We start from the raw sequence: 12,287 nt of genomic DNA, 5'->3' as shown, positions 1-12,287 counted from the left end.
TTGTTTCTGGGAAAAGTCTCCATATTCCAAGATAATAATGTCAGAGATGCCGAAATAGGTTACAGGATATTCATTTTTTTAATCCTTGAAATGTCCAAGTTCTCTCACGTTTTACAATCTGGAAGGTGGTGTTTGATATAATTCAAAAACCTGATTGGGTGCAAAGGTAATGATGTTCAAATCACGAATATACAGTGCTTACTGTCAGAGCTGTAACTTTTAAAATGAAGGTCTAATGGTTCCTTAAAAAAAATATTTTAAAAGAGTTAAATACATACATTTTTTAAGATTCCATTATATATATATATATATACTATATAGCGCTAAATTCGTTGTACAAAAGCAGAGGAGTGATTCCTGAGAGTAAAACAAGCAAAAAGGTTCTAATAAACATAGGGCGATAACCCCTATCGTTTTCGTGTTATAGTCTGCCGAAAACATGAAAAAAAAAAAAAGAGAATTCTAAAGGTCCATAACTCCAAAACTATGGGATATACTGTAGTCGGGCCAAGACTTCACTTAAAAAACTAGTATGTGCTCTATCCAAAAATACATGTTTTAGAATCCTAAGGTACTCACGCAACAATTTTTATGGAGGTAGTTGGAGAGTACTTTATATCATAGGCCCGTAGTCAAGCTCCCTCTATAAAAATTGTTGTGGAGGCACCGCAGGATTCTGAAACACGCATGTTTGGATAGGACACATTCTTGTCCCTAAGTGAAGTCTTGACCGGACTACAGTAGATTTAAAACTTAGAGGGTCGTATCCGGAAGTAGTAGGACTGATATTTCCCCCCGCGCGCGGAGAAATGTAGGGGGGCTGCAAGGCCGAATGTTATGGAGGGGAGCCTTGTGAACAGGTGTCGACCGGCGGCAGTCGCCTGCCTGCGTTAGTTGAGTGTGGGCCACTCTGTTAGTGACCTCCTGTTGTGACGCCTCGTCGTCAGTTGCGATGGAGAGGAATTTGGAGCAGCGGTACGCCATCAAGTTTTGCGTCAGACTTGGAAAATCAGCGACCGAAACCAAGGACATGCTTACGCAGGCCTACAAGGAGGATATAATGAGCCGCACAATCACCCCGTAAAAAGAAATCCAGAATGTCGAAATCGCAAGTGAAATCAATGTTGATTGCATTTTCTGACCGTCGTGGCATTGTCTATTAGGAGTTTGTACCTTCTGGACAGAGTAAATGCAAGATTTTACGTGGAAGTGCTCACACGGCTGCGAAATCGGATCACACGCGTGCGACCAGACCTCGTAGGGAAACAGAAGCTTCACTATGTCAACGCGCAGTGCTACGGCGCGTGGATTGTCAGAGATCTCCTCACCAAATTCGGCGTTTCCACGTTGCCTCACCCCCTACAGCCCTGATGTTGCACCGCCGGATTTCTTCCTGTTCCCCCGTATCAGGAGGCAGCTCAAGGGGCATCGTTTCGACTCGGTGGAAGCGGTCCAAGCGGTGACAACGATTGCGCTGAACGGCATCCCGGAGGACGACTTCCAGAAGGCCTTCGCGACCTGGAAGGCTCGCTACCAGAAGTGTATGAATGCCCAAGGGGCCTCGTTTGAAGAGTGTGAAGCCGATGTACCAAAATGTTCAATAATTAAAAAAAAAAGTCAGTTCTACTACTTCTGGATACGACCTCGTATGTGCTTGTGCATTACCGGTGATTCGCATGGCTTCAGAAACACGGATGCAAAGCCTGTGGCTCCGCAAAGTATACCCAGTGTGAATCACAGGTGATATACGTGGCTTTCAACGTGTTATTTATTGTATATTCCAGTTAAGGGTTTATGTTCATGTTATATCTTGCTTCTACACACTATGATATGTTAGATGCAATTAAATATGATATGCTGTCTATTAGCTAACTTTATAGTTTAATCAATTCCACTTGTGGAGTACTACAACCAATAAATACATAAATAAATTTCTAATATGTGCATATCTCTAATATATCGGGTGTTACAAAATAAGTGTTACAACTCTTGGGAGGTGACTCCTGCCACTGAGACAAGAAAAAAAGTTCTCTTCAACTTTCTGCTATCGGAATAGTTTCAGATCTACAAGGTGCCGAAAGCGTGGGAAAATGGCTTTCGGACGCCAATAGTTCGGAAACTATCCAACAGAAAGAGGGCGGGTAAAATATTCACTGAAGAAGTCATACCTGCTCTATTGAATTTTGTGTGTTTCACAATCCTACCGTGCACGCGCAAGGGATTCCCCAAAGGAACGTAGGGAGTCCCGGATAATCTGTGAAATGAAACTTGGTCTAAATGGATATGAATTGATAAGCTTTCTACCAGGTAACAATAATTCGTTTGTATTAAGTCGATATCTGGAACAAATGCAAAATGGCGGACACATTCATGCTCGTTGTGTGTGTTTGCATAATCGCCAGGTACAGATGCTGGCCAACAGTGACGTTCTGAGTATTAAGTGTAGCGAATTTGTAGTCAAATGCTCTAGAAAGACATCTGGAGTGTCGATAGAGCATAACAGATGAAGCAGGGTGATTCACATGTGGGGAAACACTTAACGAAAAATGCCCAGAAATGCACTCATACTCAGTAAACGTGAGTTGAAAGCGTCAGAAATGTAAGGATTATCGTCTAGAACATGAAAGCCATTGCCGATTCACCAATAATATTCCTTCAAACCGATGCAATATAATGTGCACGGGTACATACCAATAATGATGCAACAACTGAGGCCAAGTTCAAATTGTGCGATTCGACTTACTAAGAAACTGGGTAAACTAAAGAAATGTCACTAGTGAAATCGGATGATCGATATTGAAATGTGGCCAATGTGTGTGTTGATATCAACATGTAGCTAATGATCAAATGTCAACATGTCCCACTACTGCTGGGACATCATCCCACGTGCAAAAAATAGGAAAATAACTACTCGGGTCTTGAATCTGAGGTCATGGGCTCCCAGTAGGATTGGAAACTGCGACCACGCGAGCAAAAGCGAGCGCTCTAGCCCTGAGGTTCGAAGGAGCCTCACCTTCTATGTATTCATTTATTTGAGGAGTACCCACTTTGTTTAGCAAGCGTTCTTGTACAGCCTCCCGACATACTTGTGTGTTTCATTTTGTTACTCCTACTACACAGTTGTAAACAATCAGAGCTTTAAGACGTTTCTGCCTATTTCTCATGTCGTTTTATTTTCCATATCGTCCCTTTCCGGCATTAATGCAGTAAGCGACAATTTGAAAATTTTACAGGAGAGCCGAAAAACTAAAATTTTGATGGTTTTTCTTGTATAACTTTTTTGTTTTCTGAACTATTTTCGTAAGAAAAACACAGCTAATATAATTAAACAACCTCCGTCAAATGGAACAGTGACGTATATAATAGCTTCAATATATTCACTTATTTTGGCGCTTAATTCATTTTTGCTTACAAACTTTTTAACAAATCAATGTTTCAAACGACATTCATTCAAATGTATTAATGCATTAAGGCACACGGTGTCATGGTGAGATTGCGTTAAGCGACATTTAGGGAAAAAATAAATTGTAATAAATTGCTGATTCGTTAATTGAAGAATGTATACTGATCGGTAAAATACTGAACGCTTCTTGAAATAATGCTGCTTAAAATCAATTAGCCAAGAAAAATGCTTTGGATTACCTCTCCTTTATATGTAATAATAATAACTGACACCATTATTTAGTTTTCTCATTTATTTTTAGCGTTATTTTTTTAATTTCTTAAAGCTTAGAATATTGCAAATTATTACTGATTTGTTAAGCTTACTGATCAATGAAAATTTGCATCATACATTTACTACGTAAATGCAAATTGTCGAAACTTCAGAAAACTGTAACTTTATCAGACAAAATGTTTCAATCTTGAATTTCTTCTTCGGTGTCCTCTTCATCTGTCTCAGGGAGGGTATCTTGTGCTTCTGCTGGTAGAACCCGTGTAGATGCTTTGGTAGAATATTCTGATTACACAATTTGACAAGATCCTGGCCTTACTGATAGGGATGGCTGCCCCATAAGGTCTGCTTGGTTGCTTTTGTCTTGGTGGCCAAAGTTTCAGTGTAAGATACACTGCGTCCTTAGTCACTGAATACTTAACTTTGGCAAATTCACTATTTTTGAGAAAGCGACAACTCTCACTTTTGACAGCAAGAAAGGTTGCCCTCATGTTTCTTAGCACTGAAGATATGCTCTGCCAAAGTTGACCAATTTCTAAAAGAATCATGCTTCAATAATTCAACATTATATGAATGTGGCTTTGTTCTCGCCATTCTCATGACGGTAATCCACTCGGAAGAACTTTCAATTTTTTGATTATGAGATGCTTTCTCAATTTGACTATGCATACTGTCCACAGTCATATATGTGTGACCCGGGACCAAATAATTGATCTGGATTCGTTGCAAGTTTTTGGATTTTTCAAGTCAACATGGCCTTAATATTTCTATTTTTGTTTTGACCGGCAGTTAACGCAATAGAGGATTAAAGTTGAAATATTACCTCGTTCGTCCACTACATCTATACATCTCAAAAGAATGCAAGCGGTTTCATTCGATCCTCGTTTACCTTCGCTCTCATTCCATACATGATTGTATGCATTTCTGCTTTTTGATTAATATATCGAGAGATTGTATACGGAATACTTTCGTGTGTAGTATAAAAGCATGGAATCACCATGAGGTACACTCAAAACTTTCTGCAAACCGAAACTTGAGACAAGTGTTCCTTCCTGGCTACCACTCAAACTCTGCTGTTTTTTGAAACGAGCCTTAGTTGCTTCTTTACCTTCAATATGGCGGGTGTATCAGCCTTCTCTTCTTGGGTTATGTCTGTCTTGTTGGTAAATGCGATACATTTCTGGTAGTTGTTCTTTTTGGGTCTATGAAACCCAAGGTTGAATTTTGAGTTAAATATACCCCGAAAAACTCTTTCACTCACAGGAATATTTCCTTCTTCGTTCATTGCACGTGCGTAAATCGCATAGAGATAAGTGATGTTTTTGAGATCCTTGGAAAGATATAGTCGTGTTGTTTTATTTCTACAGTAGTGGTAAGGCACTGCAAGAAGTCTTTGAATGAATTCAACAACGAGCTTCACATCTCGCTCGGACGTCGCATTGGGGCGAACTGAGTGGCGTCCTCGACCATCAGGTTTTGCTAAGCCTTCAGTGGATTGTGTAACAGTGTAATTCACAAACCTTTGTGAGGTATCTAATGTTTAGAGCAAGAATTGAAGACAAACTCTTCTATATCCTTCACTTTCATTAACAAACTACTGAAAAGATTATGCCCGTGGTCTCTCTCCCTGAATCCTCCTTCTTTTCACTGGAACTTGTCTGGTTGCTCCTAAGATCCAATTCCTTTGATCATTCGGTTTTAAAGACCAAAAGTGTCTAAATAAGTATTGGCGCCTCCCTTCCGGAATATCAGAACATTTATTTGGGCAAGACTTGCATTTGTTTAGTTGTATTTGTTTCTTCTCCACTCTTTCTTGTCTGTTTTTGTTGTAGGCTTGGCCACTTTGCTTTAATCGTTTTTTCTTCTCTTTTTGAGGAGTTTTCTTTCTAATTCTCAATACCTTTTCCCTTACGATGTTCTTTTCTGGTGTAAAAGTAATCTTTCTACTTACAATCTTCATCTGCTTCCTAGCACCGCTTTCCTCGTTGTAACCATCACCTGAATTCAACTTTTCAGCTGAAATTTCTGAAACTCTTTTACTCTTAACATATAATATATCTTCATCTGATGAGGTTGGTGTTGTGCCCGACCAATCTGTTAAGTTTTCGGAAGGGCAAGGTTGGTTAAGTATGATATCATCGTCAGAGAAATAGTTTAAATAGTTCAGTCCCAAATTTGTTCTTTTTCTCAAGTTCCGTTTCTCAGCGAAATAATTTTAATCTCTTTCTCGATTCATTTCTAAAGTCCCCTCTTCATTCGGGTTTAGAGTTTCTTCCTCTACTACTGTCTCCTGATGCTTGTTTGGGTTTTTCCTTCTTTCTTCGGTCTTCTCCTTATCTTCATTTAGAATCCCTTCCACTGCTACTGTCTCCTGATGCTTTTTTGGTTTCTCCTTCCCTTCTTCAGTCTTTTTATCATTGTGGTTTAAAGTGTTTTCCACTGCTACAGTTTACTGAAGCTTGTTTGAGTTTCTCTTCCCTTCTTCAGTCTTCTCATCCTGGTTTAGGGTCTCTTCCACTGCTACTGTCCCCTGAAGCTTGTTTGGGTTTTTCTTCCCTTCTTCAGCCTTCTTCTCATCCGGGTTTAGATCATCTACTCCTTCTCAATTCTGATGCTTGTTTGTTTTTTTCTTCCCTCTTTCTCCTTTCTTTTTATCCGGGCTTAGGGTATTTTCTACTGCTGCTCTCTTCAGAAGTTGGATTCGGTTTTCTTCTCTTCTTCAACCTTCTTCTCATCCGGGTTTAGGGCATCTTCTACTGCTACTCAATTCTGATGCTTGTTTGGGTTTTTCTTCCCTTCTTCATTCTTCTCCTCATCCGGGTTTAGGATATTTTCCACTGCTACTCTATTCTGAAGCTGGTTTGGGTTTTTCTTCCCTTCTTCAGCCTTCTTCTCATCCAACTTTAGTATCTCCCACTGCTACTTTCTCCTTATGCTTGTTTGGGTTTTCCTTCCCTTCTTCAGCCTTGTTCTCATCCGGGTTTAGGATATCTTCCACTGCTACTCACTTCTGATGCTTGTTTGGGTTTCCCTTCCTTTCTTCAGCCTTCTTTTCATCCTGGTCTAGGGCCTCTTCCACTGCTGTGAGTAAGGCCCCAATTTTCATGATCTCACTCTTCAAACAGTTAACTATATTGGAACATGTCTCGTTTGGCACCCTCGGCTTCATGACTTGTTCTTCAACTTGCTGTTTGGTTAAATTTAAAATCTTCCTCCCACGGGAAAACTAAAAGCAGAAAATTAAAAAAAAATAACCCGACCTAAATGTTATAAAAGTAACATTTTTGTAGTGCAAAGTAATAGTTTTAAAAGCTTTGACTAATAGTACCTCGTGACTACTAAATAAAGCTGACTTTTGAAGTTGGCAGAAATAACATCCATTAAATAAATCAGGTAGTTTTGATTTCCATTGACTTGAAAGTTCAGCTATAAGTAGTAGACACATGGTAGTGTAAGTCGAAGCTTTAGGAGATTATTACTCTGCTATTTTTATCACGCTCTTTGAAATCGGTTTCATTTTTATTTAATTAACATTGACAATTTGTTACCTGGCCTGCCTGTCTGTCTGCCAAATAGCATTGGATAGGTCGAACGTGAGCACGAACCTTGTTCTAGCCGGTCATCCAAACTGAGGATTTCCGTGATATTCCTCAGTCTTAACAGGCGAATGTCGGGACGGCACCTTCTGTAAGGCCAGAGCCGCTGGCTTTCCACATTCTTGCCCTCCATTCTTCTCCGGTCTGATCCTTAGTTTCCCAAAGGCCACAACTAATTCACATTGCTAATTAGTTACTAAAACAAATCTTTCTTAACAGCTAGATTTTATATACACAGACCGATCATTACAATAGGAATAACCGCCATCACATATCAATAACATAACTTCCACGTCATGAGCAGGTAACATAGAAGACGCGCACGGCTACCGAACATAATAGCACGCAGCTGATGCCGTTATGGGCAAACAAAATTATGTGAGTAAATTTTGACTAGCGCAAACTGTTGGGGCACAAATAATTGCTGCCAGTACACCTGAGACAGTCGCATTTGTGGGATGTTCAAGCGCTACAGTGTCAAGGTTTTACCAACAGTGCTCATGACAGTCAGTCATCGGCAAAGCGATCATACTTGGATCAGGTACGTGTGGTGGGCATAAAATGAACAACGAATAGCACTATCGTATCTCACCAAAGGCGTATGACAATTCAGGAATTGACGCACCAGTACAATGTGGGCCAATAAATCCTACAACAAATTTCAACCATGACCATTTGACGTACCTTACATCCGTTAGGATATCATAGCCGTAGACCAACACTATAACAACAACACAGAAATAACATAAGGCTGACACGGGCAAAAGAAAAGGGGTCATTGGACTATGGATCAATGAAAGAAGGTTATCTGCAGTGGTAAGTCCCGCTTTCCACTGAACCATGTCGATGAGATTGCTGAAAACAGCATGAGTAGACGTCTCTGGGTTGCAGCATGGTAATTCAATTATACGAAGGTGGCGGTGCTGCTTATGGTCTGGGAAGCGACGCACAGGTATTTCTTACTCGATTCCACTTTTCATGGTGCCAGATATTGCAAACCATATTTCCAAGTCCAACAGAACAGCGCCATATTCTACTTAACCCATACTTCTGCACCGATATATGAAACCTTAAAATGGATTATACGACGTTACACACTGTTATTGCAAGTAAACCAGCAGTAAGTAGCTATAACAATATTACCGTTTACTTCAGAAGTGAGGCTGAGAGCCTCTTACGTATATTTTTAAGATAGCAAAATTGCTGTAAGGAAAAGTATTTGTTCTTAGCAGGTAAATAGAACTGCAACAAATAGTGGAAATCATTGATATAATTACATCAAAATTGTTTCAAGCGACTGAAAACCAACTACAAGCTGGCGCTTACTACACTTTTGCCGTGAAATATTGTAGTAATCATGTTCATACCTCATTTATTTGTTCCAAGTACGAAAATAATTTGGTGTTTGAAACAATCTAGACTAGAAGTCAGTTTCTTTGTTTCATCAGAAACATTTATGCAGTAAATACAAACGACTCAGTGTTACATACGACATTTTTGCCTCCAGTAAGCCTAATTACACCCGTGTAAGCGACATACCTATCTCGGTAACGGTTAAAGATAGAAACATGGCGATTAGACCATTCGATGCGCCTTAAAATTCTGAGCCAAAAACTATAAAAAAGTCAATTTCGAAAAAAATGTCGCTTACTGCGTTAATGCCGGAAAGGGACGATATGTATGATGTTCCAGCTGTAGTGTTAAATGTGCCAAATCGGTTCATTTTCATCTTTGTCTTGGCATGTGCACTGTGTGTAAGATACGAATTTCTGGAGGTATTTTCCTATATTTCGAGTGCGTCATATGTCTCAGAAGACGTTGGACATGATACAAGTTTGTTATTTTCACGCTCTATCAGAATTTGAACCATGCATTAAGATATTTCTTTTCATATGTGTCGACTGTGGGACAATGTCCCAAACAAAGAGGGACATTGATACAATCGTGTTCTACTTACGTTCTACCAAAAGGTGCACCAGATGTAATAGCAGAATGTACAACGTTATTTTCCTAGTTTTCGCACGTGATACGGTGTCCCAGCAGTAGTGCGACATGTTGACATTTGTCCATTAGCTACATGTCGATATCAACACACACATTGGCCACATTTCAATATCGATCATCCGATCCCATTAGTGGCATTCCCTTAGTTTACCCAGTTTCTTAGTGAGTCCAATTGCACAATTTGAACTTGGCCTCAGTTGTTGCATCCTTATTGGTATGCAACCGTGTATATCATATTGCATCGGTTTGAAGGAATATTATTGGTGAATTGGCAATGGCTTTCATGTTCTGGACGATAATCCTTGCAATTCTGACGCTTTCAACTCACGTTTACTGAGTTTACTGAATGCATTTCTGGGCATTTTTCGTTAAGTGTTTCCAGATATGTGAATCACCCTGCTTCATCTGTTATGCTCTACTGACACTCCAGATGTCTTTCTAGAGCATTTGAGTACAAATTCGGTACACTTAACACTCAGAACGTCACAGTTGGCCAGCATCTGTACCTGGCGATTATGCAAACACACATAACGAGAATGAATGTATCCGCCATTTTGTATTTGTTCCAGATATCGACTTAATACAAACGAATTATTGTTACCTGGTAGAAAGCCTATGAATTCATATATATTTAGATCAAGTTTCATTTGGCAGATTATCCGGGACTCCCTACGTTCCTTTGGGGAATCTCTTGCGCGTACACGGTAGGATTGTGAAACATACAAAATTCAATAGAGCAGGTATGACTTCTTCAGTGAATGTTTTACCCGCCCTCTTTCTGTTGGATAGTTTCCGAACTATTGGCGTCCGAAAGTAATTTTCCCACGCTTTCGGCACCTTGTATATCTGAAACTAGGTCCGAAAGCAGAAAGGTGGAGAGAACTTTTTTCTTGTCTCAGTGGCAGGGGTCACCTCCCAAGAGTTGTAACACTTATTTAGCAACACCCGATATAAGCCTTTGCATTATTAATGACAGGCCTAACAATACACTATAGTAGAAACTTAAAAGAAAAGTTTAGTAATAAACATTCTTACTCCAAAATATTTCCTTATTTTTTTTTCTAATTCAAACAATATAACTGCAGTAATATTACATTTTGTTATTAAAATAGACTATCAAACAATATATAATGCTACAATAAATGTGCTTTGCAACTTATCCGAACGAATTAGCACATATTAATCAACTACCAAATACAATAATCTGAACAAAATTAATTCTACACCTAACATCAGGCAAATTGTTAATAATCATAAACACATTTTCTGTCAAAATAAGGCTATCTCTATGAATTAACCTCCTAACAACTTTCATCTCAGTATTTTCTTGATATGGCAAATCTCTTCTGTCGAATATTACTTAGTTTCGCTTATAGTCCAACCATCAATTCGAGAACTTTTCATCGCTTTTGTCTTCGTTGTTTTTCTTGATAACTATCGATATTTTCACCGAGCTTGTTGGCCACTCTCAACTTCCAAACCATTCAGCCTGACCTCTTGGGCTGTTATCATTTACTCGGAGTGCAGGACGTGGTGGTAAAGATGTGCAAATGTTATGTATCTATAGAATCAAATACAATAATTAATTGCCAAAACCAAAATCCGAGGAAATAAACATCGCATGTGGTTTAAGTTGTTTCACTTACTAAAATACTGATAGATGTAGACACTTGAGTTTTATTGCACACTAATATTCTTGAAACTTAGACTGTAGCTAGCACTGAGTTTTACAAAATGCATGATATGTTTCACGGAAACATATCTTGGATATTCTTCTATTGTTTCATCAGATCTGAAAAAACATGTGTCATCCTAATATCAACATAAACTGGCCAAAAGTCAAAGGGATGACAATAAATTTAACAAAAGAGAATTTAACATAATAGTGAACAGTTTAATAATTATAATAACATCTTATGTTCGTTGGTAACACATTTATGCTTAAACTGATAACTTCAACAAAATTAGCTTTGCTACACAAATATTATTGAGTTGAGTTGATTTTGAGTTTTACGTCCCGTTCAGCAGCGAGGGCTATATGAGACGTAGAACTACTGATTAACGTGGAATCCGAACCACATGAGCTCCCGTCGGGAATCGAACCCTGATCTTCTACGCCAAAGGCGCGTAGGCTAACAACTTAGCTACGAAGTATATATATATATATATATATATATATATATATATATATAGCTATATATATATATATATATATATATATATATATATATATATGTGTGTGTGTGTGTGTGTGTGTGTGTATAAATGGTGAAATAAATTCTCCGGTCTCAGAATGGTGTTCGACATACTTGATTTTCGGTTTCTGATAGTCTTCTTTTTTTCAGAAATTGTTTGATCAGATACACAATTTTCCTCCAATAAAAATCGCCCCATGATGCACCTTACCGGATTTTGCTCTGACAGTCAACGCATACTGCACGATTGAGGCGTTGCATGGCAAAGTGGCGTAGCTCAGTTTTGAGACATTGTGAGATGTTGAGACTTTTATTAGAATCGATATAGAAACAAAGCGGACAAAATCGGTTCTTTGTGCGTGTTTTAGCCTATGGCCTGGTCTTTTAACTCTGGGATACGCAACGCCATCCAACAGGTTATGGTTCAAAGTTCAAGGAATTAACTTAATCTCATTTAAAAAAAAAGAAAAAAAAGAAAAAAATGAGTTACGCCACTTTGCCATCCAACGCCTCAGTTACAATAATCTATTGGTTTCAAACGTCAATGCTAATGTTGTGTTCGTTTTCCTTTCTCTCGGATTCTAAGCAAAATTTTCGGTATGGTGATTTTATAAATATTCGTCGTTATATATATATATATATATATATATATATATATATATATATATATATATATATATATATATAAGAAACGCTACTAAATAATTAGTTCTACGATAAGTCCATTAATGGCATGTATTCAGAAGAACAATAACAAATGCTATAAAACATATGCTTATAGAGTTGATTTTTTGTAGCATTCTAACTATAACAAAATAA

At 38.5% G+C, this 12,287-nt stretch overlaps 1 long non-coding RNA gene across 1 annotated transcript in view; it reads right to left on the bottom strand.

Annotated features, from left to right (window-relative positions):
• LOC145688343 (uncharacterized) overlaps nt 1-12,287 on the bottom strand; it is a 427,613-nt gene that overhangs the window by 414,871 nt on the left and 455 nt on the right. The gene's annotated exons all lie outside the window — the stretch shown is intronic.

This window comes from Thermobia domestica, chromosome 6 (genome assembly GCF_964235325.1).
Source record: "Thermobia domestica chromosome 6, izTheDome1.hap1.1, whole genome shotgun sequence".
Taxonomy (NCBI): domain Eukaryota; kingdom Metazoa; phylum Arthropoda; class Insecta; order Zygentoma; family Lepismatidae; genus Thermobia; species Thermobia domestica.
This window is presented reverse-complemented; position numbering and strand designations above follow the sequence as displayed.